This window comes from Opisthocomus hoazin, chromosome Z (genome assembly GCF_030867145.1).
Source record: "Opisthocomus hoazin isolate bOpiHoa1 chromosome Z, bOpiHoa1.hap1, whole genome shotgun sequence".
In the NCBI taxonomy this organism is placed as follows: domain Eukaryota; kingdom Metazoa; phylum Chordata; class Aves; order Opisthocomiformes; family Opisthocomidae; genus Opisthocomus; species Opisthocomus hoazin.
This window is the reverse complement of record NC_134454.1, coordinates 9,242,634-9,263,932: the sequence shown is the minus strand read 5'-3', so window position 1 is coordinate 9,263,932 and position 21,299 is coordinate 9,242,634. Positions and strand designations below refer to the sequence as shown.

The window sequence follows — 21,299 nt, the reverse complement described above, 5'->3', positions numbered from 1 at the left end:
AGGGCATGGAGTTTAATATCAGAAGGAAAAACTTTGAGTTAAAGAATTCAAGAATTTTTTCCATTTTAAATTTTTGTGTATTCTCCCATTTTTTGTTTTCTTTTTCCAGTTGACCTTAATAAAGTGAGAAGACAGTCTCTTCTGTCTCACTGTTACTAACAGGTGAAATCTAACTTAGAGAAACAGAAACACTTAACACATTTTGCAGAGGGTTGAGATAAGAAAAAGAGATCCAGTATCTTCCTGATGGTTCAGGCTTTCCCTTCAGTTTAAATACTTGCACCTTGCAACAGAGCACACAATGATTCAAGTCCTTGGGTAGTGATAGCTGTGAAGACTTCTAGACTTGGAACAACCTGAAGGTAGCATTTTCCAAATAATTGACTGAAATAGAAACATATTTTCACCCATTAACATATATTTTGGCTTATGAGATCAAACGACACAAATTTATTATTTCTAAAGTTAAGTAAGCAAGATTTAGATTTTTCATAGAAATCATATCTTGGATTAAGAATCTATTTGTAAGTATTCATAAGTATTATTCTGAAGGAGAATAAAATAAGTGGGATGAAATCACTGGGAATGTTAGCAATATTTAAGGAAACAAAACCTTAGTTTTCACTCTGCTGTCTTCCTATAATACGTATCTTTGCTATTACCATTACTGTGAGAAAGTTATCTGCACTGCTAATCACCCTTCCAAAAATGGCACTTAAGAACTTCTAAGGCTGAAGATGGTTAAAAATCCTTCTCACTGTTTCTGTACTTTTCATGTGACTTTGGACAATGAAAATATATCGTTCGGTCTCATTGTATTTACGGTCAGTCCCTGTTCTTTTATATACTAAAGCAGGGCCACAAAGTCCAAGGTACCAATGCTGCATGGAACTTCAGAAATACAAACACATTTTATCTGTAGCATAAATAAAACATTATTTACCATCAGCAACATTTATTCTAAAAAGCCCCAGGCCTGACTGTCTCCATGAGATCAGCCAGAAGAAAAGACCCTCTAGGGCATGAAATACCTCCTTGTAAAGAAGAGAGCACTTGGTTGGCTATCTCCAGGGTATCACCTGCCACTAGTGAGGTCTAGAGTAGCTCCGAATGGCTTCAGGGATGTATGAAGACATGCTGCTACTGGTCCCTACCAGACCCTGAGACAATCTGTGAAGGAGTCAACAGGCTTTCTAGGCAGGGTGTGAATTTTCCATTGCAGTCAGACAGGGCAACTGTCAGCGCAAGATCAAGGATAACCACTCTACTCATGCCATTGCTACTTGGGAGTATGAAGAGGAGTAGAAAGGACCTTACATTTAGTAAAGACACAACAAGGCCTCCCAAGCCTTGAGCTTCTAATCATGGATCTTTCACTACCTCTGAAAAGGACTTCTAAGTTAAAAGTGAACAACGCTTCAGTACATCAGAGTGCAAGTATTTTAAAAAGGAAAAGGAATCTGATCTCTTTCCATTTGTAGTATACCTGTCAAAGCTAGGTTGTAACCTCATCAGAGGAATGGCCCAGGAGTGTAGATAAAAATAAGACACTTTACTGGTTTTGAGTGGTTTATAATTTGACTATTGTAATGTGCTTTCCCTAGAAAAAAGCATGGGAAAATAAAATAAAAGCCTATTGTACTATTTTTAAATGAGCAAGGAAAGTTCACAAAAACATTGAATTTTAATTGCATTTCTAGTGCCCAAATTGTTTGTTTCTTCTATAAACAAAGAAAAAAAACAAACTCTCATTTAAAATTACCTCTCTCAGCTTACAATTTTCCTGTGAATCATCTAGTTCTGGTCTTCATAACAATCTGGTGGTCTTCTCTTTTATGAAAATTATATATTTCCTGTGCTGCCAGGCTTAGAGTTCATCTAGATGGGAAATCCGCAAAGGAAGTGGAGTAACATAAGAAATGTATGAGAGAGTCCAAGGAAGTGTTGAGAAAGCAAAACAGAGGCAGAGAACCGTGCAGACTGGGGATCCTTCTCCATGAAGAAGAACTGGGTTGGCAGCTGCCAGGAGAAGGATCCAGCAGTCTGGGTTTCCAAGAGGACAAGCACACACTGTAGGCCCTTGGGGTCCCTGACTCCTGCATCCAGAACAAGAAGAATCCTGAATGCTCCACGGGGGTGAATCAGCTCCCCTGTATGCCTTCATTTCCATTAGCGTGCACTACACTGTGGTCCACATAACCACATGGGCCATATAACCGATGTGATATCAGTAGAGTTATCTGTAAGTATAATGGCTTGCAGCAGCACTGACTAGTCGTATTTGATAATTCGTGGACTACACTGAGTTCCTTTGATATTGATGATAATTTTCTCAGCCTTCTTTCTACAGAAATTCAGAATAGAAATCTGTTTAAATGAGGCACAAAGGGAAGGCTTGGCTTCCCACCTCTTATGTTTCATTAAAGAGGAAGGGAAAGAAAAATTAATACTAAAATAATTTTTCAAAGCCTCTTGTGTCAACTTCAGCTTTTACATCATTTATGCAAATTATACATACACATATAAACTGCCAATTATTTATGCAGAGTAAGCATTCCTGTACAACATTAGTAGCAGCATATATGGTCTCCCACTTGGGGACTTATTGCCTATTTTTGCATTTTATTACTTTGTTAACAAATGCAGATTTCTTCATAATTAAACCAGCCATTTAACGTTCTGAAGTATGTGACCATGTCAAGATTTGCTGCAATTTATGCCCAATTATCAGGTTAGTACAGTAGAAGGGAGCTGTTAGCAAAGGAATGGGATTAAAAAAAACAACCTACTGTAAAGAAACACAGTAGTAAATTATGTCTACCCTCAAACATTACTACACTGACAACTCGTCTGCACATGTTGTCTGACTAGTTAAGAGCCATTCACCTAGTAAAATTTTAAAGGTTTAAGCTTTATAAGAATATTCCTTTAGTACTGATTAACCAGAAAATGGTGTGTGAAGAGCACATGTAATATGGAGTATGTATGGCACTGACCATTTTTCATGGGAACACAAAAGCAATTTCCAGGTCTGAATTTCAGTATAGGCTATTAATAAGTGTTGCCTCCGGGGAAAAAATTATATTGCTTTGGAAATAGCAAGATTTCCCTTGGGCTGATATAAGGGAAATAGCAGGTGTTTCAAAGGTCATCAAAGTATTTTTTTAAAATAGCTTTTTCAAACAACAGTAAAATGAAGACAATACTTGTTACATTATATCTTGATATAACCAACAAAACATTATCCCTTGTAAGGAACAAAGCCCGCCCAGTGAGTCTTTGAGTAATACCCAGGAAAAGAAAGTTACCTCTAGTCTCCCTCATCACCTACTTTTCTTCTTCTCAGCATTAGGCCCCTTGTCTTCCAGGTCTGGCTGCAGGATGGATGGATGTACCAAGTCTAGCACTTTGGGGTGGTCTTGCTTTAAAAGCTGTCTCAAATCAAAGCTGGCACAAGAAACAAATCCAAGCATTTTCTATAACACCCAGAGTGATTCTGATGCTCTTTTCTTGCAGCCTTACTTGGATGATGTTCAATCAGAAAGTGCAGAAAAGTAGTGGACAAACTTGGCTCTCATTCTAATGCCGTTGTCAACTTCAGCTTCTGTGACCTCTACTTATCACTAAGAGAGGAAGAAACCAGCTGGTAGCTGTGAAAACTGAGGGGTCTCTGGCCACCCCCATCTTAGGTGGTTGGCCATTCTCATTAAACACTTGAGCCTGTCTGAAGATATGTGACCGGGTACCCCTGCCCCATGGGAAGGTGACTTGGGTCATTTTGCTGGAAAGAGTGTGCTAAAGGGCAGAAAAGGAAATGAAAAGTCTCCCTCTCTCTCTCTTCAGGGCTTCTGCTAGCAGCAGTAACCGAAAAAAAAAAAAAATCTTGATGGTGTTTTGACATGAAAATATTGGAAAACTAGACATAATTAAATCTAAAGGAATTGAAAGACATTCTTTCAGCCCATGTACTAGTGAATGATACAACGACAGTAAATTTCTGCCATTTTATTCTTTTATAGCCATAGGGGACATCCAGAGATTTCATAGAAGGTGAGTAAAAGCCATCCAGTCTGTCTGTTTACCACTGATCTTCCCTTTGATGTATTCCTCGGCCCCTATCGTTCCTCCCCTGAGAGTTGCTGTCACTCACACATCACTCCTCCTCTCCCCTAGAGGACGGTATCTACAGCCTCTGAGAGGCTGAGTTGGCGCTGATCTATTCATCATCTGGCAGACAACGCTCTCACAGGCAATTCCATTAGCAATATCCATCTCAATGACAAAATACTTCTTTTATGTGTCTGGTTTCCAAACACATAGATGTAAGTGTTGTGCTGGGCCCCTTTTTTGACAATGGAATTCATAGACCTAGTGCAACTTGTGTTTATTACCCATTTTCTTTCAATCAGCTGGGTTGACAGAAGTTTTGCCTTAAAAAATGGCCTGCATCCTGTATGAAAAGCATGCTGCTTTGGCTACACTAAGAGAACTAGTAATAAATGATGAGCATTCCACATAAGGCCAAAAACCAAAAAAAAATCTTTGAAGTCTGAAGCTGTATCTTGAAACATTAATCTTTCAAAATTAGGTTGAGACTATTGGAGGACCATTGCAAGCTATTGGAGCTCTGCGCTTAACTTTACATTATTATTGTTGTTTAAATGAGAAAAGTAATCCAGTGAAAATTAAACAGCAATTTCCGTGTGAATGCCTCCACGCATTATTAAGACACAGTACAAAGCGTCATGCTGCTTCATAATAAATTGATCTGAAGAAGTTAGTAAATACCTTCTGCCTTCATAATGGAGAAAACATTTTGCATTACCAGTGTTTCTGAAACAGGCTGGCTGAACTGACTTTTTCCCTAAATATATAGCCACAGGTTAAATGCTCCAGCATTTTCCAGTGGCAGCATCCATCCTCCCATACTTCGGCAGCCGGCAAAATAACCCTGATTAAATTAATCAGTGTCTTCGGCTGCTGTTGTGCTCATTACCCAGCCTCTAACATTGCGTGTTCTGAAGATATATCCTTAAGGGCAATAGTTGTAGGCATTGGTTCATGAGCAAGTATGATCAGCATGGGTTATCAAAAGCATTTTTCATGCGTAACAAATAGAGAAAATTACTAAAACAATAAAAAAAATATCTAAGATCTACAGCAGGTCGATCTACATGATGTAATATTTCATTAACATAACTAGCAGCAGATTTATAGTAACTTAATTTTCCACCTTCTTTTGTCTAAAGGAAACCAGAGATACTCTGCTGCTTCCTGCAGAAAGCTTGTGCCCTGGCTGGCAAAATGTCAGGTGATATTAGACTATGCAATGAAGAAAATGTTATTTCCAATGCTACACACTCCCTTTAGAAATCTTGCTGATTGCACACAGGCTGTGTAATTACAGACACTCATGGACTGTACTTCATTAGAATTACAAAGTGGCAGCATTGGTGAGATATTTAACCCACCCAGTATTCAATGAACACAATTCAAGTACACTGTTAGGATCACCATCATTTGAAAAAAAAACAACACAGGAGGATGCTTAAGAAACATGATACGAATACAGCTGCATTTTTTTCCCCCAAAGATTAAAATTACTCAGTATTTAATTTATTTTCTCTTTTTTGGGAATAGAAATCCTGTAAGTATTAATATTTTCTTCTGACAAAGAAATGTATAGATTGTTATTAGATTTCCATTGGAAGATTCCACTATCTTGCATGAAGCAGAGCTGCACTATTTTCCTTTTTTCCATATGAACCCTGATAAATTTTAAGCCTGGCACACTTAATTTTCTAAGGGAGTTACACTGAAAGGAGAACTCCTACTAGATGTTAATCAACTGACCTGTGCCTGGTGATATTTCTCAGTTGTGCAAGTGCACAACCATTCTTTTTTAGCTTAAGAAAAAAGTACTTACATATAGAGAATAGAAATAACAAATAATGTTGGGGTTGATCCTCGCTTCACTAGGATGAAGAGCAAAATTCTGACCGATTTCCAAAAGTAGCAATTTTGGATACAAGGCTTTTATTGCTACAAATTCAGTTTGTATTTGAGACTCCGTCAAAGAAAAGCGAGGTTCGTTTATGCTGAACTAGTCAAACCAGCTGTATTTGCCAGTTTGAGTGTACTTCTCAATGGTTGCAGCCTTTATTGAGAGCGCTACAATTCTACAAAGTTATGTTACTGTGTAGTTCATAAGGCATTAACTTGAAAAATGCAATTTTTACAATAGGAACATTTATAATACATAGTGTTACAAACATACATTAAACAAACTGATATATAAGGAATATGCACAATAACATGAGTAGCAAACTCAGCCATGTAAATAAATCCAAACTGTACAAAATTCAGAAAGGTAAATGTTTGTTTTCTGTACAAATTATATAATTTCGTCACATTAGTGGACTTCATAAAGTCTTTCACGTTGACTTTTTCTGTTCAAAAGTTTTGATTTATGGCTTCTGCTTCAGATCCTTTGTGAATCCTCAGAAATAAGCAGATTTGGCATATTGTTCTAATATGCTCCCTAAAGGGAAAACTGCTTCCCTTGCCTAGGATGCTAAAATTAATTTGAAAAACAAAAATCAGGAAAAAAATATCAACAATTACCTGATCATCTAATCTGTCCTTACGTAGCTTTCACTGGATGGCCACTGTAAACCTGGCTACTCACATTAGTGTTTAGAAGACCAGACCACTTCGTGCTTGCCTTTCACTTCATATTCGGATAACCAGGATAAATTTTATGTAATTAAGCTATCAAAAGTTCTTCCCAGCACAGCAGTTCTATATTCCTCTACAGCCACATATTTCTGTTTGGGCTTGATCATTTTTAGCCAATGCCTGGAACCATTTTACATCCTCCCTCATGCTCTACACTGCTGCATAGGATGGGCAGTGGTCCCTGAACCCAACTCCCTCTATCAAACCTACATATCAGATAAAAATAGCAAGGTATAGGAATGTAGCAGAAACTAGAGAGAATACATGGTCTGTCAGTGTTAATCCTTTTCAATATTCCACTTCACACCAGAGAGGATTTAATTGTTTCTTAAATGGCTCTAGGGCTTCTGAATGAGCAAACCTGTCTAACAGACCAGACACTTCTTTGAAAGAATATTTCTAATAAATATTGATCTATCTGTAGATCATTCTGGAGACACAGCAATCTCTCCTTGCCTAATTAAACTGTGCTAATATGAAAATGTGGGCCAAGCCCATAAGGCACAACAGATCTGCCAGAGTGTGGCAATGCCTGGAATTCGCCAGCTCTGGGAGGAGAGGCAGAGACACACACAGACTCCACCTGCATGCTAATGAACTCCACCAGATCCCAATCCATACAGAGGCAATTTAAATTCCCTTCCACAACTTCAGCCTCAAAGTCTTCTAATTAAGCCTCAACCGTGAGATAAGCAGCTGTGCCGAGGCGGGGATGGCACAGCAGAGGTGAAAAAAGGCAAAAGACTACTCCTTGCCACTTTTCCCCAAGGACGAGAAGGCTGTGTCAGTCACTAAGTCAAACTTGGAGGGGTAATCAAAACGTCATTTGTTTCATCTCCCCACAGCATTTTAACTTTTACCCTGTAAGCATTCCTGGATTTAGGACTGGCAAGAAGATTTTAGTAAAGTACACATTTCCACAGACACGCGGCAGCACTTAACAGCATTTCACTCCCACTTGAGACGGAGCTTTGTTAGGGATGACAGACAATATTTCACCAGCTTGGCTTACACTCTGCACAAACACTCAGCTTCCTACAGAGGTTTAGGTCTAATGGAAGTCAGCCAATTTATTGCCAGTCTCAGTACTGCCCACACTTGCAAGGAAACCACAGAAGAGAATTGCTGGGCTTTATTTCAAGCGGTACCGGAGCAACCCAGGAATGCTGCATTTCAATTTACGTGGAACAATGTTACAAACTATAGACCAGCTCCCCACAATCACTGCCCTCCAACCTTCTACAGATGGGATCTACTAACTGCATTTCATCAACAGCACTCCAATGCTGTCCTAACATAGAATGGGGTAGATCTAGATACACCCTTCTGTTTTCAGTAAAATTACTCATATTTTACATTGGCTAAAAGCCAAATATGTCAAACTGATGTAGTAATCACAAGTTAAGATAAACTGCTGCCTATATTTTTGGGTGGGTTTGGGGTTTTTTTTTGTTGTTGTTGGCATTGGTATCTTTTAATGAGTGGTGACAGCTTCTCCCAGCGAGCATCCAGAGCCCTGCTACTTTGCTCACAATTAAATCAACTGAAAAGTATTTGAATCTCCGTTTACCAGTACTTGCATATATCAAAAGGTTTTGCCCATGCAGATGTCTGCAGGTGTTCAGTTTCATAAAATGGTCCTCACATTGGTTTTTTTTTTAATGCAACTCAGGAATCTGAAGGAGTTACACAAACTGGCAAATGGCTCATCTCAGTTTTTCTTCTTTAGTGTTATTTTCAAATCAAGCTGAGTGATCCCTGTAATGATTACTTTCTAACATCTGGCTGGTAGCTTATTTGAAGAGAGCTGCTGGTCTCATTTGGAATTCTAATGAAGACCACGATGCATAAGTCACTGACATCAGATTTCCTACTAGCACACTTGGCAGAGCAGTCCTTGATGTGAAGCTGAAGCAAGACAAAAAGAATGAATTGTCTTTATGTCCCTGCAACTGAACAATCCAGATCAAGGATTGTCCACAGCATCTGAATGTGACAGCCACAGTCAGTCTCTATGTAGTTGAGGGGCAAAGCTCAGGACTAAACTTCAGTTCTCTTGATTTAGGATACATCATGTGTTCTGCAGTCACTTAAAAAGCCATGGTTTTATTTTCCTTTCTTCCTAAGAAACGCAAAAGGCCACACTGGGATTTAACTTGTATGAACAAGAAATTTTTAGTCAGACAATACTGAAATGCTTTGTCAAACTGCATGCTACTGTATTCCTATATTCCTAACAGACAGTCATAGCACAGACTGAGACAGGGGAAAAAACATGAGATATACTAAACTCGACAAGTGAGCCAGAGTCTACTTGCTTAGGTCTCAGGTCTTTTATTCCACGCTGTGCTCCAAATTCAGCATGGGAAAGGAGGCACTACTGCATGTCTTGGTGTGGTTATATTGCAGCTTCAAAACAGGGGAAGCTCAAGTCTGTTAGAGACATCCTGAAAATACAGAACACATGATCTGTAAGGTTGATTTAACAAGTATTTCCTCAGCTATATCTACAGCATGTGTTAATTTATGCAGAAATATAGTTGTATATATAATAGACATTCTTGCTTTTCTCCCTACTGGCTTCTGCAGAGTTAATATAATGTTAAGCATTTTCATAAATTATCACTATCTGTGGTCTTCAAACTCAGAGAGCTCGCACCCTGCACGAGCTATACTCTGCTTTTCCTCTGTTGACTATGAGAGATCCGTAGTTTGCTGAGCTCATATCACGTTGAGAGATTCGTCCTTCACAGAGCTGAATCGTCTGAAATTTAAACTTGAAGCAAGATCTCAGAGCAAAATAGCAACATATGTCTCACATTAAGTACTATGACCTAAAAACAGTACAGAAGTATTCATACCGACTTTAGTTTGTGCTCGTTTACGGCACGGCAACGAGTATGGGTATTGAGAATGCCACCTACTGGCAAAAGAGCACGAGGGAGCGTAGTTCCATGGCAAGCGACTTCCAAAAAAGGGAAAGGGTATGAAAACATTGATGTGGGACATTAGCGTGTCTAGTTTTGGGGGGTTTTTTAATTGCTTATTTCAAGTTTTTTTAAATCAAGTAGTTTTAACTGCATGATATGATGCTGAATTTTATATAGAAACTTGGGTGGGAAAGAGCTTTGAACCTGAAGTATATTATTACAGCATAATTTTGTACTGGAAAAGGATAATGTTTGAAAATAGTAATAATTTCAAAAACATCACAGATAATGAGAAAATATGAATAGAGCTGCAAGACTGAGAGTGTTCGTACTTTCCTATGCTTCCTCAAAATGACTCTCAAGAGTTCTTTAAATATTTGGTGAGAATATTCAGTCTAAACCTTTGACGCTAAAATCTGAAAAAGCATCAAACTCAGCAGTGCATCTGTTTGTTGTTGTGCTTGCAGCTATAGCAACCATGATTCCAAGCTTTACACAGCCAATTTGTGATTTGATCGCAAATAGTCATCTCAGCAGAGAATATCTGTCCCCTTACCCCACTTACAAAGCAGTAACTGTTGTCATAGTACTATGCCAAGGCATATCCACACAAGCTACATCTCTGCTGGTTTGAAAACGTCTCTTTTTTTTTTTTCCCCAGTGACTGTTGATGAGACTTCTTTATTGTGTTCAGTCCGCACGTAGCCAACAACCAGGTTACCTAGACTATCAAATGAAAAAGAGTTGGTCTCATACTGACCTAACACTCTCTGAGGGTGTCCATCTTTGCAAATAAGTCACAGACACGGAATAGTACACGGAGTAATATTTGGTGGGGTTCAGAAAGGACTTTGGTCTAGATCTAGTTTGATCATTGCCTAGATTAAGGTAATAATCACTGACAAAGAGGCAGCAATCTGCTCAAAAGGAAGACCAACAAAAATGCTGGAACTGCCAGAGGTAACCTCCAATATATTTAATAGCAGAGGGAAGTCAGAAGTAGGAGAAAAAAATACAAAACACCATCTGTGAGCAGAGACCTCCTTGACCCCAGCTTCTTCTAAACTCATCTCTCAAAAAAGTAAACGTTCCTTGGTTGTGAGTTGTGGTGTGGCTCCAAGAAAAGCAGCAAAGCCTGGAAGTGCCAGTACTGACAAGATGCCATTCACATTTTGCCACTAAATTACTGTGACTTACTGTGACATATAGGAAGGCTGCAGAAGGAACAGCATGGGGAAAGGGAGAAAACTAAGCGTCATTTAGGATGAACACAAGTTTCTCTGTAGTGTTGAAAACATCTGCTAATATGAAAACTCAGCATTTCACTCATTTTAGGAAAGTAGAGGGAATATGATATAATGTTTAAAATAAACTAAAGAAATAAAAAAATAAATCTGAAAAATGGGAAAAATAGTTTTGGATATCAGTGTCACAGAATAAAGCCTTTTATCTATACTTTGTCCATGTAAAAACTGCTCTTGCAGAGACAGCGAAGCTGTCTCTGAAACACAGCAGTAGCGCCCTGCCAACTCAGAGCTCTGGCAAAGGTAAATAGTGATGTGATGAGACCCTCCTGATGGTCTTCTGAGGGGCCCATCACTGATGAGATCAGTCAGCTCCCAGGAACTTAAATCTGGGGCTCCACCTGCATGGGGCTGTACTGTGTTACCATGCCAGGACCAGAACATTGCCCTGGGCTGAACATACCACACTAACCAACACCAGGACTGAAAGTTAAGAGACGTGTCAACTCTGCAAATACATAACATGCTGTGTGAAAAAAAAAAAAGTAGAGACCTGCAAAATAATCTAATTCTCTAAGTTTCTTCCAGATTCACTGTAAGAAACTGATTCCTTGGCCCAGAATTTGCTTTCAGTTTAAACCAATTTAATTACAAAGGGAGCACACAGGCCATGAAACAACTCAGAAGTCAAAACTACACCTTTTTAGCTAGATATGGCTCTAACGCATGATTATATTACACTATTCAACGGCTGAATAGCAAGTCTATACCGTTTAAGAAAATCTGAATGCTTTGCATCTCCTCTTTTCTGTGCTTACTGTCTATAAATGGTTGTGGAGGACCCACACCCATTAGCATAACCCAGTGAACGGGTCTCCCCCACTCAACAGCTCCTCCTAACAGATTAATACTATCAGATCCTCCTGTTCAACACAAAATGAGAATGTTGGCATGGTCTTCTTCCACATGATAATCCCCTACTTGACATACAATGACATTATCCCACGAAACCGGAAGACAAATGGTAATTCTTGTTGTAATTACAGGCTTTAATAGGTATAAAGAGTTGTTAGGTGCAGAGCAACTATTCCCAGTAGACACCCTTCAGGAATACAATTGGTGCAGCCAAACTATTTATGCAGTTGAGACAGTGCTATGATCAAAGAAGCCCATCCTTACTTTTAAAGAGTCACTTAAATAATACATCGTCTCCATTTGGATTTCTTTTTGGTGACATCCATGTGTTCTGTTGAAAGGTGGTATGTTTTTCATTTGATCCTGCAATGCATGTTGTAGGACAAAATAAAAAACAGGCAAACAACCATTTCAAGTTTCTTTATATATAGACCTGAACAGGCTGGAAAGCTGGGCAGAGAGGAACCTGACGAGGTTCAACAAGGGCAAGTGCAGGGTCCTGCACCTGGGGAGGAACAACCCCATGCACCAGTACAGGCTTGGGGCGGACCTGCTGCAGAGCAGCTCTGCCGAGAGGGACCTGGGTGTCCTGGTGGACGACAGGTTGACCATGAGCCAGCAGTGTGCCCTGGCTGCCAAGAAGGCCAATGGCATCCTGGGGTGCATCAAGAAGAGTGTGGCCAGCAGGGCGAGGGAGGTTCTCCTTCCCCTCTACTCTGCCCTAGTGAGGCCCCATCTGGAGTACTGTGTCCAGTTCTGGGCTCCCCACTTCAAGAAAGATGAGCAGCTACTGGAGAGAGTCCAGCGGAGGGCTACAAGGATGATGAGGGGACTGGAGCATCTCCCCTACGAGGAGAGGCTGAGGGAGCTGGGCTTGTTCAGCCTGAAGAAGAGAAGGCTGTGAGGGGAACCTAATAAATGCTTATAAATATCTGAAGGGTGGGTGTCAGGAGGATGGGGCCAGACTCTTTTCAGTGGTGCCCAGCGACAGGACAAGGGGCAATGGACACAAACTGAGGCACAGGAAGTTCTGTCTGAACATGAGAAAGAACTTCTTCCCTCTAAGGGTGACGGAGCACTGGCACAGGCTGTCCAGAGGGGTTGTGGAGTCTCCTTCTCTGGAGATATTCAAGACCCGCCTGGACAAGGTCCTGTGCAGCCTGCTGTAGGTGACCCTGCCTCGGCAGGAGGGTTGGACTAGATGACCCACAGAGGTCCCTTCCAACCCCTAACATTCTGTGATTCTGTGATTCTGTGAAACGTAAAAAGAATGGCATTTAGTAATACAATTATTGAAAAAGTGCACAAAAGATTACAATTTATGAAGTTGCTAGAAAATTTTAAATGTACCAAAACACCTAATTAGTATTGAAAAATATTTAAATCTTCCAAGTCTAATGAACTTTCAGAATCTGAGCTTTGCAGCTAGCAATGATAAGTTTGAAAAATTCAATAGTGCTAGACAAATGATGATGAGTAATGCCATTAAATTATTAGCTTGTGAGAAGCATTAAATCCTATCCAGAGACACTCCTGAAGGCATTACCTTCTGTACCTATTTAAAGTACTGTTCACACAGAAAATAATTTTTATTCATTTTTTGAGCCTGTCTAAACTCCATGCAGGTTCTGGCAGATGAAGAAAATGTCAGGAAACAGCGTGAGGTCAAGAAAGCATGCTGGTTGGCCATAATACCCATGCCAAGATGTGTGCTGGATGTTTCAGAGCCAAATGATCAGAAGCAAGACCTCTCTAGCTGGGCTCTCTTCCTAGGGGGTCTGCCAGTCTTCATACCATATTTATTTTCCAGAAGTTCAACAATGGTGCCAACAAAAAAACCCACAACAAACACAAAAAGACAAAAGCAAGGCTTTCCTCTTCCCTGTTTTAATATTTATCTAGTCTGTCTTGTCTGTCCCATGTGTCCAGGACAGTTTTCATTACACCAACTTCCTCACACTTACAGTGACCAAGGAAACTTGAGTCCTTTCCTGATAGTCTTTTGAAAGGACTCATCAAAGGCTAGAGTCCGGCTCTTGTTAATGGATACACATATGAATATTAAGAAATAACCCTTTTGAGAAGAGTTTACTGGCTCTGACAGGGATGGGCTTAACTTTCTTCACAGCAGCCAGCAGGGTGCTGCGTTTTGGATCTGTGTCTGGAACAGTGTTGATAACACACAGGTGTTTCGTCTGTTGCTGAGCAGTGCTTGCACAGCATCAAAGCTTTATTTTGCCCCACTCTGCCCGCCACTGAGTAGGCTGGGGATGGACAAGAATTTGGGAAGACACAAAGCTGGGACAGCTAACACAAGTTGGCCAAAGGGATGTTCTAGACCCTATAATATGCTCAGCAACAAAAGCTGGAGTAGGCGAAGAAGATGGGGTTTTAATTTCCAAGGCATCTGTTATTCGGAGTCTGCCTGTGTGAGGTGGTGAGCTAGTTCCTTTACTTTCTTTCCTATTTTTTTTCCTCTTAAAAATCTGTTAATTCATCTTTATCTTGACCACAGAGTTTTCTTGCCTTTGCTCTTTCTAGTCTCTCAGAGGCAGGGGAGGGAACTCAATCCACCATGAAGATCTTACAAGACCTAGAAAATCTTATTTGTGACTCAGGACACGGGATCTGTCTTTTCTCTAGAAGAGCTACAGAATGGCTGTAAGACTGGGACAGCTTCCAAAGGCTGCCTTTGGCAGGGCAGAGTTGGCTTCCAGGTGAAAGGCTCCATAGCTGATTAGAATAATTCAGATTACACACTCTAAGAATATAGCATATCTCATTGGAAGAGGTTTTTTGATTTCGGAGGTTCTTTGTGGGTTTTTGTTTGTTTGTTTTGAATACAATGCTAAGCTTCCCAGAGTTCTGATGGTCGGAATCTCCCACATACAGCTATACAGGAGACGGGGATACAGGACAGTGACTCATGTCACTGCCACAGACAAGCTGCCAAGTATCAAAATAAATAAAGTTGCAACATCAAAATAATACTGAAATTCACACAAATGTTTCCTAATTAGTTATATTTTAATACGATTTTTTTAAACTTAATGTTGTCTTGTATCAGCAACTAGTTGTGAATCATACACCAACTAATTCCAAAAAAGAAAAGCCAGAAGAGTCATGTCTTTCCACTTATGAGTCTATGCTGCAGACACAGACAGCATGCAAGCCCAGGTTATCAGCAGCAATGGCTTTTCTTCTCGACTGTAGAAACAGATTGCCACCCGTGACTACAAGCCAAAAGTAACCAACACATCTTTTTGGTGGGACGACCTGGGAGTTTGGTGCAAAAGCATGGGCCTCTGTTACAGAACTATCCAGCTTTCTATCTGTGACTATTACTGACTAAAGTTTGTATCTTCCCCACCTACTCATAGAGACTGTGAGGTACTATGAGATACTCCAAGTAGTCTACAGATAGGAGAACCTGGATCTGTGGCCAACACTAACACATCTATTTTTCTCTGCAAGGTAGATGTCAGCTGGAGCTCCTCATTCTGTTGCAAGGCTGACAGCAGCAGCCACAGTGGCAACTCTCATTCCACAGCTGGCACCAGGGATAAACATGTGCTCCCCATTCCACTCAGTCTAGAGACAAGCAGTGTCTCAACTCTTCTTCCCTGGGTCTGGTGCTATTACTGAGTACAGTGGTAGGCAACTCACTGCAAATAAAGCACCATTTTTATCTGGCAAGAAAGAAGTTAAAACGTTTACTTTCTCCCTAGTTATGTGAAAATTTGGTCCTTATTCTTCCTTAAAAATACTAGATAGTATTTCCTCTAATCCAAAACCCAATCCAATTATTTCAGCGGCCTTTGGATCAATTCTTTTCTCATGCTGAAGTCCAGTTACAAACATTTAATATTTCTCTCAAGTGATTGATACACTGTAGCAGAAAGTAACAGAAAACCCAGGCAATTAAAAAAAAAAGATAAGTCTTAGCAAAAGGGAGAAAACAGACATCTGAGAAAAATGTTGCCCACGACAACCAGAAATTAGATGAAAAAAGTGGCAATGATGTTCCGGTTAAACATTTATTATAAAGCCATGATCAAAGAGATGAGAGGTAGGTCACCTGTAAATGATACTGGGCAAGGGTCCAAACTAAAATGTTGTTAAAGTCTTCAGTTTCAGATATCCCACATACACAAAATTTTAGTAAAGAAAGATTGAGGAGTCTCATAAGGGTCAAATTAGGAACTATAATCCTGTAAATTTTTGTTAAATAACCCTTAACAAAATAACCCTTGTGAATGTACCATTAGGTATGCCGAATTATCATTCTAATACAGAGGAATGGGGATTCAAATTTCATAACGGAGTTAAAATTCTATCATTATTCGCAACTAACTTAATCTCATGCCTCTGGTAGCTGCCTCACACAGTTCAAATACCTGTTCCCATAAAACACGGGCTATTCCAAGACCATTGAACTCATTGTACGCACCTGTGATACAAGGCATTTAAAAATAACCTCTCAGTCATTTCGCTGATTCACGCTAACAGCTTAGCATCAGCAGGTACCAGTGTTTTGGCAGGAATGTAAATTCATGCTAATTTTCTTTGAAATCATTCCTAAAAAAGCAGGAATGGAAGTCAGTGCCTGTCACATAAGTGCAAAAATTTATTCAGTGAAGAAAAGATAAAGTCACTTATTAGCTCGTCTCTGGAATTTTGATTAGGGCTAAGAAAGCCAGGCTTTGACAATTCATGTACCCGAAGGCATCAGCTGTTACACTGTAATCCTCTCCCAAGCCACCAAAATCCTAGCATCCCACCCAAAAAAAGCCGGCGAGCGGGTGAGAGGCCGATTGCCCCTGCAAGGACAGCAGGGCTCCCGGTCCTCCTGCCGCTAGGCAGTCCCACCGCTGCAGCCCGGGGCTGCGGGCAGCCGGGCCCAGCGGGGACACCATTCACAGCCGCAGCAGCGTGAGTCAGCTCCATTCCCTGTCCAAGTCCTATTCTGCCTCCATTTTCTTTCTTCCAAGGCACAAACACTTTGAAACACAAAACAAGTCTGGCAGCCAACTAAAATTAACCTCTCCAAACACACAACGAGCTAAAATGACTCCACTCAAGAGCTGTTCCAGCTATCACGGTCTCTAATAGCTGAAGAATCATATTTATAGGATGTCCCTAAATGTGCATACCAGACTACTTGAGATTTTAAGCAAAATTAATGCCTAGGCACTTAGTGATGGTGCTATGATACCAGCTGAGAAATCTGGTCTTGACTTCTTGGCTTTTTTCTCTTTCTTTCATTGTAAGTGATAGGTTTTGCTCAAGTACCTATGTCCTCTTACTTCACAAATTTTGATGAACTGCAGTTTTCAGTAAGACAGCACTAAAACCATGCCCTTTAGGATTTTACCACCAATTCCATCAGCTCACACTGCAAGCTACTAGAAGTGATACTAACTGGGTTTAGATCTGCTTTGACAAAGGCAATTGAGAATATACACGATTTTGGCAAAGTATGGAGCTGTGGGCATTGATGACCAAAATTCCCAGATCCAAAAATTTTCCACAGGATGCTAACAGTCCTAAACAGTAACTTTTAAAATGGTAACTTTCAGAATGAAATCTGTCCAGGATTTCTGCGGTAATGACAGTCGTACAGAGCAATGACCTTCTTTAGGAAGCCTTAAGGAGGCAAGCCCTTACTGCTGCTGATGCAGGTGGCTGCTAAGGGGACACCAAACATGTCTCACACTTTGCCAAGATCCCCCCGGCCACAGGCAGACTGGCAAAAGTAACATCGTGGGCACGGGTAAGGAAGAACTCACTTAAGACAATGCAGTCACCAGCTGCTGACTTCTGGGCAACAGGAGACCTCCCGGTACTACTCAGATAGGAAATGTGTCTTCCACAGATACAAGTTCTTCGTAACAACAGGACAACATAGCCACAGTGCACTGCTTGAGCAGTATTTTTTAGAAGGTTAGAGGTGACTAGCTACTGAACAGCTATTTAAATAACACCTTTTTCTTCTAGACAAGGGCTTGAATACACACTAATGCAACAGTCAAGTGTCCCCAGGTGGAAGCTGAGGGACAAAACGGCAGGTGTGGAAATCTGACAGAAAGGGTCCTCAACAGCTTCACCCTCCCACCCCACTCCCAACCCAAAACCCATTTACTTGGCCTTTTGTGAAGCTTCTTTACGCAGCTGAAACTTTTTTTTTTAATGAAAAAAAGATTGGTAGGTACAGCTGCAATGTCAACAGAGCTCTTTCCAAGACTCTCCACTTCTCTGCCTTTCTACCCGATACACAAGTTCCTTTTCCAGCACGTATATGTTACAATTCATTTTTCAAATTTTTTTTGTCCTTGTGGTGTTAACATAAGATGGAAGCTATCAGTACATGATAGAGAAAACAGAGGCAGGCACTGGAGTACCCATTTTAAGTCATGTTGCCTGTTGTCTTGGCAACCAGTTAATAAGCTCTGTCACTCATTTTTCACCAGCACTTGAGAACAACATCTCTGCGAGATTTGGTATTATTAAGGAGTCTGCTAACTCAGCTGCTTTACAAAGTATCAGAAAAGATCTGCTGGCATTTCCATTCTGAATCCTATTTTTCAGGAACCATAAATCATCCATAAATTGCCCAACAGCTGAATATAGGATGCACAATACCACTGTGACAATCCATTCCCTTGAAAAGAGCACAAAAAGAGTGTTGGGATCTGGTCATGCTCCCTGCAGTATCAATATGTACATTGCTATTCACCACACAGGGAGAAGGATTAGACCTCAGATTGCTCAAGTGAAAACACACGAATGCTTTGACAGACATTCTCTTGCACGTCTGTCCTTCGACATTGCAGGCATATGGCTTGGGGACAGGGTTGGCCCCATTTCCTCCAGGCTTCCTTTTGGAGAAAGGGTCCTACCCTTCACATTGCTGCTGTGCGTATCCTCGAGCTGCTTTCAGAAGCACACAAACATGTACTGAGCCAGCACTGCAATTACCATAATTAAACATTATAATCAAACAGGCTTCAGTCAGCAGTCAGACCTGACTACACTAGGAGCTGTGCAGACACACTAGATGACTGTTCTTCCTCAAGAGTAAACTGTCCCTACGTGCGAGTTGAACAGAGTTCAGTCTCAACAGACTACAAAAAAGCTGTTTAATGACATCCCACAGACTACCCTGTCACCTTAGATGAATACCATCCTTGGACAAAAGGTCACCTAGTTACCCAAATCCTGCAGAATTTCTGAGTTTGGGACCATAAGGGAATACGTACTTAAAATCATCTCTTCAGTATAAATGCCGACCATTTCACTGGTTAAACACTCAAAATTCAACATTTGGGTGTTGGAATAGAAATCAAACAGTCTGAAATTTTATTAGCAAATGTCAACAAAACGCCCTTCTCCCTACCAAACAGTAGAGAGAATACAAAGGAGCCTCATGCAGATTCAACATCGGAGAACCACAGAAGAAAATCAAAATAAATGATCCTCTGATCCGTGCAGTGGTATTCTGGAGGTGCCAGTGGCCTTCTATACAAAATTTTAGACAAGAATTTGATCAAGAGGGCTAGCTTTATTCCTGGATGTTCCCTTTATCCAAGTTTCAGGCTCCCTTAATGCTCTTTCAACATAGATTTTTGGCAGTCTATTGTTTAAAGATTGAGCAGTGGTGAAAAACACATTCATTAGTGCTTGTCACAGAGATGTTGATGAATTCAAATCACATGCAATTAAGCTGTAATTCAACACAATGACAGACTAAACAGGCAAGTCTAGACAAACAAGAAAAAAGCAACCAAAAATACAATTCCTAGAGAAAAATTCCTAGAGGATTCTATAATCTTTTCGTTGAAAAAAGGGGTGCATAATCTTGTTTTACGTATCATATGAAAGCAGAGTATTTGCTTTGGTTTAATGCATGCAATGGTATCAGGATGTATCATCTAAACAAGACAGCAAAAAATACTAGACATGCTGGAGTATTTTTGCTAAAGGGGAAGCGCAGGATCCTTTTTCTCCCTGAAGTTTTAAAGTAAAACACATACATGTTAAAAACAGGATGAATTGCATCTTGCATTCCTTAAAGATAAATCCTACTAATTTCACTTTTCAGAATACCCTTTCTGTAAAACAAGTCACTTAGAAGTTGAAATGGCTTCATGACATTTAACTAAAATGAAAGACGTGTATTCTAGGCCTGTGTATACTTCCATGTAAATCAGGAACTACATGTCTTGACACTAAATCTTCACACTGAGGATTGTTGTATTGGTTCTGTTGGTTTTCAAACCAGGGGAAGAATCTTGGAGGTATATTTTTTTTCTTAACTCTGGCAACATTTTACTCTCTATAACTACCAAGAGATACAGCAAAATCTGCTATAACCTATGCCGCAAGAAGAAGAATCAGTTACACAAGACACTTTTGTACATTACTTGAAAACATCAGGTCAATGCTGTCATGCTAGCAAGACACCAGGAGATCTTCGTCAACTGTGTATAGCAGCTGACCATAGGAATGTCATGTAGTAGCACAGTACAACATTTCATAGCCCTTTTTCACCACACTTAAGAGGCGTCCCTGAAGCTTGAATTTATAACCCTCATCAGTACTAGGCTGTACTAGTCAATGTTCATATGACCACAATGATTTCACCAATGAAAGCAACCTCTGCTCCTTTGAGAAGGTTACATACTTTTACATGAAAACTGTGATTAATTGCACCCATGCTCACTCAAGCATTTGTGTTAAAGTAATGAGATATTAGAAAACTTACCAAACAGTTGGTTCCCATGAAACCTGAACAAAATCAAATTTTACACTTCACAAAATCGGATTTTTTTGTTTTATATTACTTTATTGTATGAATCCTCTAAAGGAACGACAGGCTTGAAGAAAAGGCGGAAAAAAAGATTTAGTCTTACGAGCCCTGTAAACGTCTAATTTCCTCATACAGGCCAAAGAAAGTTCCTTGTGAGTCAAGATAGGCCCTCTACCCCTCAGCTTTTCATACCAAGAAGAAACACGGGACTTGAGCCGTGTTTGCACAACAACTGTGACACCATTTCTGGTTCTATCAAACTGCAGAGCTAACCTTTCAGGTTATTTTCTTTGTATGCACTTTACCTACCACAATAAGCTTCAGTCTCTGGGACTACTAGATCGGTGCAATGTAAACAAACTGTTCAGTCAAAAAGTGAGTTTTACTTGACTTTAATGTGGCCCTAAAACTAACATCTACTACCAGAGTAATCATGGTGATATACACGAAGCTAACCCAAAAGGCTAATTATTTTCAAGATGAGTTGTGAGAAAGTTAAAAAACAAATTAGAATTTTCAAGCCGTATTTTAAAATAAAGGAAAAAAATTATTAATTGTAAAGAATCACAAATGCAAGTGGGCCATACAATTCTAGAGTTTATTTACTAATTCTGCTCTTAAAAACAAACAAACAAATGAAAAAGACTGTCAAGCACTTCCAAA

At 40.1% G+C, this 21,299-nt stretch overlaps 1 protein-coding gene across 1 annotated transcript in view; it reads right to left on the bottom strand.

Annotated features, from left to right (window-relative positions):
- MAP1B (microtubule associated protein 1B) overlaps window positions 1–21,299 on the bottom strand; it is a 71,880-nt gene that overhangs the window by 45,517 nt on the left and 5,064 nt on the right. The window lies entirely within an intron of this gene.